Source organism: Callithrix jacchus, chromosome 12, assembly GCF_049354715.1.
Source record: "Callithrix jacchus isolate 240 chromosome 12, calJac240_pri, whole genome shotgun sequence".
NCBI classification, from domain to species: Eukaryota; Metazoa; Chordata; class Mammalia; order Primates; family Cebidae; genus Callithrix; species Callithrix jacchus.
The window spans coordinates 114,252,335-114,265,239 of record NC_133513.1 but is presented as its reverse complement, the minus strand read 5'-3'; positions in this window follow the sequence as shown (position 1 = coordinate 114,265,239).

Here is a 12,905-nt window from a genome sequence, read left to right as displayed (position 1 = left end):
GGAGTGTAGTAGCATGATCTTGGCTCACTACAACCTCAGGTTCAAATGATTCTCATGCCTCAGCCTCCCAAGTAGCTGGGATTACAGGCATAAGCCTCCACGCCTGAATATTTTTTTGTATTTTCTGGTAGAGATGGGGTTTCACCATATTGATCAGGCTGGTCTCAAACTCCTGGCCTCAAGTGATCAGTCAGCCTCAGCCTCTCAGAGTGTTAGCCACTCTGCCCAGCTGAGGCCTCCTGTTTTCAGTGACAACACTGACCCCTCTAAGCTATACTATCTTGAAATTGAAGAGAGATATTTATATTTTCTCCTTAAGGTGTGGCTTGCAGGAGAAGAAATAATAAGGATTTTGGTAAAGATGGAGTTGAATTTGCTGTCAGTCACCAGGACACCAAAACTGCAGCAAGTTTTCTCTTTTTAAAAAAAGTTGCAGCCAGGCACGGTGGCTCATGCCTGTAATCCCAGCACTTTGGGAAGCTGAGGTGGTGGATCACAAGGTCAGGAGATCAAGACCATCCCGGCCAACATGGTGAAAACCCATCTCTACTAAAATCCAAAAAAAAAAAACCCCAAAAAACAAAAAAATTAGCCAGGTGTGGTGGCACACGCCTGTAATCCCAGCTATTCAGGAGGCTGAGTCAGGAGAACTGCTTGAAGCTGGGAGGTGGAGATTACAGTGAGCCAAGATCATGCCACTGCACTCCAGCCTGGCAACAGAGCAAAACTCCATCTGAAAAAAAATAAGTTACTCTATTATTCAAAGAGTAGAACGAAATTGTCCTGAGGCACTTTCAGTATAGGTGAGGGCTCTATGAACCCCTGCTTTGGCTGTTGCTGGCACCCAGGTCTTTCAATTCAGTCTGTCCACACTCAAGGCTGTTTTAGGGCGGACTTTGATTTACAAGTCAGTCTGACCCTAAGTAGAAATGCAAGTATGACACACAGAAATTCAAAAACACAGTGGCAAATAGTTCCAGACTAGCTCTAGAACTAAAACAAGGGCCTTAAAGGGTCATAACAGTGAATCAGGCAGCATTTGGAAAATCACTGCTGAAGTGAACTTAGAGGGGCTAACTCCACTCTTTCTAAAGGGTCAGGCTGTCTTTACACACAGCTAAAGACACAGCTGTTTGAGCTGCCAGCCATGCCCCACCTCATGCTCTCCAAGAGCTGTGGGCAGGGACCGCCACTCTGCAAGTCACAGGCTGCTTACTAGGCAGAGGCTGCTCAGGGCTTGCCTCTGGCGACTGCGTGAGTTACGTGTTAAAGGAGAGGGCTATGTACCTTTAGGTATGATGTTGCCTCCAGTCTCCTCCTGGTTTGACCTGCACTGAGCCTCCCTTTTCAGTCCTGCTCTCTACTCAGAATGCTTCCCTGGTGCTTGACTGTTCCAACTCCCACCAACTCCCATCAAAATGTGCCAAGACCTTTACTGCATTTGTTGGATTATTTTTTCTTATAACATTGGTTCTCTAAATCAGCTAATCCTTTGTTACTTAACCAAAAGCACTTGAATTTCCAGCCAACCTTAGTTTGGGCATCACCAATCCCATCTTCTAAATGAAGGAAGTCAACCTTAGAAAGGTTAAGCCATGCCTGAGGTGGGGCATGGCTGCTTACTCAAGATCATGTATCTAGCTGAGGACAGAAATGAACCTTGACCAGTTTTTCTCACTTCCAAGCCAGGGCTCTGCCCAGGATATAGAGCTGCTTCGTGTGAGATTTAGGAGTGTTTGTGACATTCTCATGGGGGATGAATAGGGACCAGAAGGGCACACTTTGCACAGCAAGACATTTTAAAGAAACATCACCTGGTAACACGGAAGACAAAGTTAGCAGCAGAGTGGGTGACTGGCTGAGTAGGGGGAGCACTAAATCGACAGCTCAGATCTGGCATCGACTTATCTTTTCTCCTTAAACACTCCTCACTTCGTTGTGGGTAATCATCAGTCTGATGTATTGTTTGACTACCCTTGTTATTAATCTCCTTTTGTGACTCTACATATTATGGGTGATAATCACAGTACAATGGATTAATCGCTGCACTTTATGACATGGTAATTAAGGTTTATTAGACTGAAGCATGTTTCTGAGAAGAGCTGTTGTGATGAAATGCATTTATCCTTAGCAGCCCGTGTGGGGGATATGCTCCTCTAACACCCTTGGCACAAGGAGAGGCAGCTGGGTGTTGCTGGAAACAGTGAGGGCTTTGCTGTTTTAGGCAGATAGACAGACAAGAGTCCTACCCTGTTCCTGCCACCTCCTAGTTCTATAACTTTAGGAAAGTGTAGAGGATAAAAATAATATGTAATCGTACTTCATAATAATTAAATGAAATCATATAGGTAAGGTACCAAGATAAAGTCACTAATTGATAAATTACAGTTAATATAATATATAGGGGAAAATACCAGGTGAGGAGCTAGGTGATTTGGGCACCAGGCCCAGGGGGTTCATCACTTGCTGTGTGAACTTAGAAAAATAATCTTGCCTCAGTTTCCTCATCTGAACAATGGGACTAATAGTAACCCACCTGGGAAAGTTGTTATGATGATAAAATGAGGTCATGTATGTAGTAAAGGCAGTGGGCAGGTGCTCAGTCAGTGCTTTTACTGTGGTCATGAGTGCAGAGCCCAGCCCTGAACTTCAGGTAATTTTGCTAAACCCCTGGCCTGCTCTCTGTATGAGGGCTGAGCCCTGCTCCCTCAATCATGAGTGGATCCCAGTATGTCTCATTTCTGGGACTATGTAGATCCTGTCCATGTGTGTCTTTCCAGTGATTGGCTGTTTTTAAAGAAACAATAAGCTAGAGGACTTTCTTATTTGCTTTAATCAGAATTTTGTTAGTTCAAATAGTGTCTGAACATTGTGCTCATGGAAGACCATTTCATACATTACATTAAAATAACAAGGGGGGTCATATCTGGTGTGTGATCATGATTTCTGGGGGAAAAAAATCTATTGCTTTCTCATTCTTAACGAGCTGAGCCTTGGTGGAGACTGTCTGTGAGATGCTTTAATAAGTTGAAGAATTTCATAATTTTAGCTGGTCTTTCTCAGAGTCCTTCAATTGTTGCAATTAAAAGTAAATGCCAATTTACTACTGTTTCTTTGGATCTCTGAATATATAACTGTGTTTCTACCCAGGATAATACTAACTTGTAAATCAGAGTCTTCTCTATAACAGCCTTGAGTGTTGGTCTGGTTTGGATGTTTGCCCCCTTGAAATCTCCTGTTGAAATGTGATCTTCAATGTTGGAGAAGAGGCCTGGTGGGAGGTATTTGGATCATGGGGGTGGATCCTTCGTGAATGGCTTGGTGTTCTCCTAGTAGTCATGGGCTCTCCTTCTATTAGTTCATTGGAGATCTGGTTCTTTAAAAATCCTGCCACCTCCTCCCTTTTCTCTCTTACTCCCCGTCTCGCCATGAGACACGCTTGCTCCCCTTCACCTTCTGCCATGATTGTAAGATTCCCGAGGCTCTCACCAAAAGCCAAGCGGACATTGTTGCCATGCTTGTACAGCCTGCAGAACTGTGAGCCAAAATACACCTCTTCGTAAATTACCCAGTCTCAGGTATTCCTTTATGGCAACACAAATGGGCTGATACCAGTGTGGGCAGATTAAACAGAGAGGCCTGGTTGTCAGCTCATGGTGTCCTAACCTATAATCAAAGTGCCTCGGGATGATCTCATCCTACTTTTTTGAAACATGAACAATGATATAACAACTATTTTAAAAAGACAAAAATGCATCCATAATCTTCATTTGCTAATGTGATTATTTTTATATTTACACATTTCCCCCTGGTTATTGCCCAAATTATATTTTTTACATACTTACATAATATGCATGTATCTTGTTAATCTTTTCTGTGAACATTCTATCCTAATCATATTCATAATCTTTGTAATCATAATTACCATTTGAATGATTTTATCGCATTTGTTAGTGTGCATATACAATACTCCTTTAGCTCTTCCACTGTGACCTGACACTTAAGTTACTTCCAATTTTATAATAACAAAGATAAACTTAAAGTAGGCATCTTTATGCTTCTGTTTGGTTGAATTATTTTCTCAAGATAATCATCAGAAGTAAGTAGAACTTTGTTTACTATTAAAAATGTCTATATTTAAGAATAAATACTTATTGTTGAAAATATAGGTCTCAGAAATTCATACACACAAAAATTATCACTAGCAAGAATGTCTTCTTTTAACATGCATATATACATTATTTTTATGAAATTGAGGTCGGTATATAAAGCACTAGTTTTCTGTGTAAATCTGTATGTGCTTTACTCATACAGATAATCTCATAAAAAGAGACTAACAACGAGGGTAGTCAAATAACACAACGAGCTGATGATTATCCACAACAAATCTGAAGAGTTTTACTCTTCTGTGTAAATTCTGTATGAGAGCTGAGCCCTCATACAGAGAGTAGGCCAGGGGTTTACTATTTTACTCTTTTCTTTCCATTCTTGACATGCATTCGGATGTAAGCATTTGCAATATTTTCCTAATTTATCATGTCTTCTATTTTCTGAATCTTTGAGATACAGAAATTCAACATTTGTAATGGAACAAAATACACACACTGATCTTTTATTTAGCGTGTCTTTCATTGCCTGAATGCCAGACTGTCCTTTAACAATATAGTGTTCTATATTTGCGATAACACATCTGACTACAGGCCGAAAAAAACAAATAAATAAACTTTATCTGAAGGTTCAGTTGTTTCCAAATATGGAGCCAGATTTGGAAGGAGGCATTATCCCTTTTTCCCCCTCACCCTGCTCCACTCTCTGGCCTGCAGGGAGCCAGGCTTCCCAGCTTTACCTTGCCTTCACTAGTTCCTGGGTACCCTGATGTAGCTCAACAGGTGGGAGGCTGGGTCCAGGTGGCTGGAGACAGCAACCAGACCCACATACCTGTCTCAAGCTAGACATGCTCAGTGGTGGCAGAACAAGCCCATCACTGAGAATTTGGCTCCTACCTTTGAAGGATGCTGTTTAGAGGAGGACCTGTAATACCCAGGGGTTTCCAGCCAAAGTAATTAGATAAGTCATACCTGGCTTTGCTCTGTGCCAAGTTTCTCCCATTTCTTTCATTTGCATGGAGAGTTTCAATAGGAAGTGGAGAAGGAAAACAGTAATTAATCCTCCTCATGGCAGAATGTAGTGATTATAAAAATTAATCCCCTGTAGGAATCAAGGTTAAATTCACTTACATTTTTAAAAGGGAAAACACTAGAATTCTTGCATAATTGTAGAAAGGGACATGCTATAAAACTTGGTGAGCTGAATAACAATGCCATTTATTGAGAAGCAGCACAGGAAGTCGAATTTTATTTGTGATTTTATATTATATGCAGTACTTAATATAGATCTTACATATGTACATAGACGTGTATATTTTACATAAGAGAACTTCAAAAAGATTATGGAAAATGGAATTAAAAGATAAAAATGTAAGCCCGATTTCTCAACATAAGCTCCATCAAGTTCAAGACACTTTGGTAAGTAATGATGCGAGCCATTCAGCCTATCCATAAGGAACTAAGGGCCTAGGAAATTTAACCATGTCAATGCAGTCTTTTAAAATTATTAACACAATAAAAAGGTGCACATTTTTTTTAAGATTAGGAAATGAAAAAGAAGTCAGGAGAAGCCAAATCAGGACTGCGAAGTGGGTGCCTAATGATTTCCCATCAAAACTTTTGCAAAATTGCAATTGTTTGATCAGAGGAATGAGCAGGAGTATTGTCATGGTGGAAAAGGACCCTCTGGTGAAGCCTTCCCAGGTGTTTTTCTACTCAAGTTTTCGCTAACTTTCTTAAAATAAGCAGATGTTATTATTCTTTGGTTCTCCAGAAAGTCAGCAAGCAAAAATGCTTTCCTCATCCCAAAAACCATTGCCATGACCTTTGCTCTTGCCTGGTCTGCATTTGCTTTGAATAAACTACCTCCACCTTCTGGGAATCATTCCTTTGATTATTCTTTGTCTTCAGGATTGTACTGGTAAAACCATGTTTCATCTTCTGTGAAAATTCTTCACAGAAATGCTTCAGGATCTTAATCCCAATTGTTTAAAATTCCCATTGAAGGCGTTGTCTGTAGCTGATCTGGATCCAGCAGTTTTGGTGCCCATTGAGAGGAAAGTTTGCTCAGCTTTAATTTTGTAGTCAAAATTGTGTAAGCTGAACCACTTGAGGTGCCTATGGTGCTGGGTATTGTTCTTGCTGTCAATCATCAGTTCTCCTCAATCGGGGCACAAATGAGGTAAATGTTTTCCTAGCAAATGGATGTGGATGATCGGCCGCTGTGGGTTTCATCGTCAACATCGTCTCATTCCTTCTTAAAATGAATTACCTATTTGTAAACTGCATATTCTTTTGGGGGTATTTTTCCCATGAACTTTTCATAAAGCATCAATGATTTCACCATTTTTCCACCCCAGTTTCAAAGTAAATATGATGTTCATTTTTCCTTCAATTTGAGCAGAATTCACATTGCTCTGATAGTGGCTCTTTTCACACTGATGTCTCATCCTTCTTAGTGACTCAAACCAAATCCTGTTCAGACATGTTATATAGCAAGTCAGTACAAATTTATTTTGGTACCAAAAAAATGAAATCCATGTATATTTTTTTCATAATGCATATTTTCCATGAACTTTTGAAGACTCCTTGTATATATGTGTGCATATGTATGTATGTGGAGATATATATATATATATATATATATATAAATCACAAATATAAAAATTATATATACTTACATTTTGTATATACACTATTTTAGTTCCTACCATGACTTGCCACTCATCTGGTAAAATGACAGCGAGCTTCAAAGATTCTCATTTGGAGTCTTGCTTTTCCTAGCCGAGCACCCTCTGGGGGCTCTGCAGTAGAGGATCTGAGTACTGTGAGTTACTACTGAGAGCCAGGGCAGAACAGGCCAACAAAACAGCCATTCTCAAAGACAGTTATGGTGTCTGTGATTAAGGAATCCATTGGTTCTCTGCTGCGGTTAGTCCATAAGAACAGTCTTTCCATGGTAATGTGTTCCTATTAGAGTTATATTGGCATTGCAGAATTTGCATTAGGGTCCATTAATCTACACAGAGAGGTAGTAAGTGCCTTAACATGGTATAGGTAGTAGGTGATTCAAAGAGGTGATAATAATGGAACATCAATTCTAAACAGTGGGGAAATTGTCCATCCCTAAACAGTACCTATTCTTCTAACACACAGAGCTGGGTGCAGTAAAATTTTCTTTCATTTCTAAAAGTGAAATTTCTAAAGGGCTCCCAATGGCCTTCAGGGAAATGGTGCTCTGCCCCTACCCCATCCCTCTTCATTCATGTTTGCACATATTCATGGAGCACCTGTTAAGTCTAGCCCTGCAGGCTTAACCGTAGAACATATACCAATCAACGATAGTCGTGCAGTCAGCAGATGTGGAGACAGGCTTCAGGGAGCTCACATTCAGCCAGGACGATGCCGCCTTTCTCCCATTGCTGGGCCCTGTTTATTGTGCTTCCTTTCCTGAAACATCCTTTTGTGTTTCTTTGACTTACTTTTCCTCCATGAAAACCCAGATTTTCTGAGAGGTCTTTCTAGAATCTCCAGATTGTGAAGCTGAATACCATTACTTCTAATGCTGCCATGTTCTTTTTTTTTTTAAAAAAAGTATATTTTCTCTATTTTTCCAACTTTAGTATGCATTCACGAATGAAATATCGGTAAATTTTCAGAATGTATCATGGAAGCAGGATGCAGTGGCTCATGCCTTTAATCTCAACACTTTGGGAGGCTGAGGTGGGAGGATAGCTTGAGCTCAGTAGTTTGAGACGAGCCTGGGCAATACAGCAAAACTTAATCTCTGCTAAAAATAAAAAAAAAAACATTTCTAGACATGGTGGTAAACACCTACAGGTGCTAGACTCTTTACTCCACAGCAGCCAACACACACACACACACACACACACACACACACACACACACAAAACTCTGACTGCCTCATTCCTTTGAGGTTCAAAGTCCCAGACAGGAAGCATGAGCTTGAAATTCTGACAACATAGAAAATATGTCTGGATTCTCCATGTGAAAAATGAGAAATATCTACCATGGTCTATTCTTTTGGGGGCCCATTTATGCTTCTTCCTATGTTTATGCATCCAAATATCACTCTTGCCTAGCAGCTTGATTACCTTCCATGACTCAAGATGCAGTAGTCTGTTCTCCTAGGAGAGCCTCACCAAAATCCCACTAGTTACTGAGTTGCGTCATATGAAATGGTCATTTTTATAGGTTAGAAAAGGATTGAATATCATCAATTTCATAGGGTTAAACCTAACAGTATCCCCTGCTCCAATTTATTTAATCTAGCAAAACACAGGGTTGTGGATGGGACAATGGGGCTCCTTAGCCCAGTGCCTTTTAGGGACACTTCTCTCACAATGAATGAAGTTTCTCGAACAGAAGGGATGCTGTGTGGGCTACTATGATGTATCCAGTAAGTCCTGGAGGATGGTGCTTACAAAAGTGTCATGGGCAGAAACGACACATCTCAGTCCAGATAAGAGGGCCTATTCCAGTGAGGAAAAAGCTCTGCCCTTCCATGGTGAAAAGCACCTGGTGTAATCAAGCTACTGCCAGATTATTACACCATATTGGGGTTTTAGGTTTGGTTGTTGCTGCTATCAAATTGTGCAGTCCGCTGTGGCACTGCCAACCTGATCTTTAGAGAGAAGTCCATGTTGTGGAGCCCAGGCCCTGCCTCTGCTTCATGAGCAAGCTCTGGGCTGGCCGGGGAAGAAGGTTGACCAACATCCACACAGTGGCTATCTTTTCAGGGAAATTCTCATGAGTCACAAATATTCTCGAAGTCTGAGTCCAGGCACAGAGATCTACCCACATACCTCTTCCGCATTCCTCCTTGTGATATCATCTCAACAGCCATTAACAAAACGAGTGAACTACATTTTCTCCCATACACTAGCAAGAAACAGCTTTCAACACAGAATGAGGAAGCCAAAGATGAAAGTGGAATTGAATTTTTTTTTTTTTTTTTTTTTTGAGACGGAGTTTTGCTCTTGTTACCCAGGCTGGAGTGCAATGGCGTGATCTCAGCTCACCACAACCTCTGCCTCCTGGGTTCAGGCAATTCTCCTGCCTCAGCCTCCTGAGTAGCTGGGATTACAGGCACGCGCCACCATGCCCAGCTAATTTTTTGTATTTTTAGTAGAGACGGGGTTTTACCATGTTGACCAGGATGGTCTCAATCTCTTGACCTCGTGATCCACCTGCCTTGGCCTCCCAAAGTGCTGGGATTACCGGTGTGAGCCACCGCGCCCGGCCTGAATTGAACTTTTATTAACTAGCACATGCTTTGTCTCCTTCCCTCATTTTTCTGCCTAATTCTCCTATCAGTCTTTCAGACTTGCCTGAAGAAACATTTTCTCCAGGAAGTTGTGCATGTTGTAGGTTAGCCTTCTCTGAAGCAGGTGCCAAGATGGGGTTTGGGATGCCAACTACCAAAAGGATGGTCTCACTCCCATAATGACCTCACAACAGCATCAAGTTTATTTCCAGGCATCCAATGAGCAGGGCTGAAAACTTGCCCCAGGCTACAAGCCTCCCAGCTGAGAAGGCAAGCCAACTCACAGCTCCTCAGCTGTCCCATGGATCCTGCAGCAACATTCCACTGCCGTCAAAGTGTTTGTGGATTCTCTCAGCTTTCCTGGTAGGTTCCTGCAGTAGTTCTTAGAGCAAAAGTTCACGATGTGAATCTCCACATGTTGCTCTGTCTGTCTGAGTGGGAGCCGCAAGTCAGTCCTGCCCCCCTATCTGCCATTTTGGCCCCCAGTGGACTTTCATCCATAGGCTTGGACAAGATTAAGGACACACTTGCTCAGAGAGGTCTCCCATCATCCGGAAGTCAAGCCCGTTACTTGCCATTGTCTCTCCACAACTCTTATCACTGCTGGCGCTTTAGTGTAAGTTTGTTCATCTTTTCACCATTTACTTCTTCATTGAGCGTCTCCCCACTTCAATTATAAGAGAACCTGCCTCTTGTATTCACAGATATTTTCCAGGGGCCAGGTCAGTGATAGGCACATGATAGGTGTTCAACAAAAAATTTTTTTTATGGTTGTAAGATCCCTGCAAACAGAAACCTGTCTCAGGCATCTTTGTATCTCTGCTCTCCAGTAGGCAACCAGGATTTTGTTGAATTCATTATATGAGCACCTGTCTCTTCTGTTTTTGCCCTTGAAATTCACCTTCTGTTGTAACCTTGAAATTCTGTTGAATTTCAACCACCTTGAAATTCAGCTTCTTACCTCAGGAAAAAATGGGGAGTTCCTATGTGGTAATGTCTATATATACATTTTTTCCAAATATTCATGTAATTTTTTTTTTGAGATGGAGTCTTGCTTTGCCTCTTAGGCTGGAGTGCAGTGGCATAGTGTCAGCTCACTGAAGCGTCTGTCTCCTGGATTCAAGAGATTCTCCTACCTCAGCTTCCCAAGTAGCTGGGATTACAGGTGCACACCATCACACCCATCTAAGTTTTGTATTTTTAGTAGAGATGGGGTTTCACCATGTTGGCCAGGCTAGTCTCGAACTCCTGACTTCAAGTGATCTGTTCTCCTCAGACTCCCAGAGTGCTGGCATTGCAGGTGTGAGCCACCATGCCTGATCATATTCAGGTAATTTTATCAAACTATGAGGAGACCTCATGGCTGATTTGAAGTACTATGAGTCAGTGCTGAACATGGAATCCACTCCCAAGTCTGGCATGCATGGAGTGTGACCATCTGCATCCTTTGTATGTTGTATGGTTTCATGGTCCACTGTGGAGCTCAGAGTTTAGTGTTCCTCAGAATATCTCTTAAGATTTATCATTTGAATAACACTTTATTGAGATATAATTCACATATAAAATTTTTGAAGTGTATTTAATATACTGACATATGATATGAGAGGCAGACAATGTAGGTGTCCTGCCCATCTGACACCTTTACCATTTTTGTGGACAGTGGCTCCTGATAAAGGCTGTCTACTCCCAGTTGCCAGCAGCCTGGGGTGCTTAACCAATGATCAGAGTTTACAGGGTGAGGTGGAGTTTAACTATCCCAGCTCCCTTCTCTGCAGACTGGGACAACACTTCCTCCACGGTTTCCAGAGCTTCTCCGTGGAACTGAGACATAGGTTTGCCTCCATGGTACTTCACTAATATTGCAGACTACCTTAGCTTCCTTCCCTTTCTGGTCTCACTTCCCATTTACTAACTGTTTTTCCAGGAACATTTTCTAGTTAATCACTGTCATGAAAAACCCTTACCTCTGGGTGTGCTTGTGGGGGCTCCAACCTAACACAACACATGGCTCGTGGCCATTGTTTCTCTGTGTGATCTAAAGAAAACCTGCATCTCAATCTCACACCAGATTTGTTCAATACAGATTCCTGACTCTCATGGAAACACAACGAGTCAGAATTTCTAGGACTGGGGCTCAGAGAGCTGCATTTTGGACAAAGCTGATCCTCCATCCCAAGATTCTTCTGCACCCTGGAGTGTGGGAACTGTGGCTCTGGACATTAAGATGTTGCAAATGCTCTTACCTAGATGAAGACTTTACCATACTACATTAAGGGTCTGCAAGAGAAAACCCGGCAAGGATTCTCAGAACAATCTGAGCAATTTTCCTATCCTGTCTCTCCTGATGAAGGCTCCTACTGCTTCCTATGAGGTGAGGAATATGGAGGTGGGAGTTGAAGAATTGTATTGCAAAGTGTATTTGTGTTGAAACCACAATTTGAAAAGGTAAGTGGGTTATCCAGACTTCAAGCTAGTTAGCACTATTGGATGCCTGTCTGCTTTCCACCTCTTGTCTAATAGACGCTAGTCTTGATTCCACTATCTACCCTTTCCCAAATAATCCATATATCTCTCCTGGCTCCATAGAGCTTGAGTGATGGTCCTGTTTGTTCAAAGGGGTGTTCCTCCCTCTTTATCAGGGACTGGTTCAGGAATTGGCATGCAATATGCAGCTGGTTAATGATATATGAGAATTGTTTTGCTGGAAATTTCTGGAAACATACTTCTTTGACCCTCTGAAAGTCTTCCATAAGCAACTCACCCTTTCTCCTTTTGGAAGTGAACAAGTGGGTCCGCCCAGTTGCTGCTAGAAGCCACTCTATGACCAAGAGGATGCTTTAGGATGCAGCTGAGCCTGGACAGAAGAGTAGCGTCCTGGAAACAACCTGGGTCTTGATTATATCATGAGCCTGATTCTGTCAATCAAACAAAAACCAACCCTATCTTTTAATGTCCTCTTCGTTAAGCAATGGATCTCCAAATTGTTTAATCAATTTGAGTTGGTTTTCTATTACCACAGCTTAAGCATCCAGATTGACATACTTTGACACCGAAAATAATATACCCTTCAAACATCGAACTGTGGTATAAATATTGGTGTAAGCAGTGTCTGAGACCTTCTTTGATGAGAGCCAGCGAGCAGTTCACACTCCTTATCAGTGGATGACATCAGATGCAGAAGGCACACTTGCCTTCTATCAGAAAGCATCGGGCTCCTCTGAAGGCAGGAAGCATCCAGCTCCTGCGAAGTCAGGAGGCATTGCATGCGAAGGCAGCTCCCACGTGTTACTGCAGCATCGGAGCTAGGCAGGTCTTGTTTTTGACCAGCATTGCAGCCACCCAGTTGTAGCCAGGACACTCAGCCTTGAGTTGCTCCACCACTTTTCTTAGGATCTCATTCTGTTCTTGATTTCTCCACTGCTATCCCAACAGGCAGGGCAGGGCAGAAGTCACTGACTTGAGTGGTGTTTTCATTTACACTCAGGATTAATTTGTGGAGACCCAAATGAAAA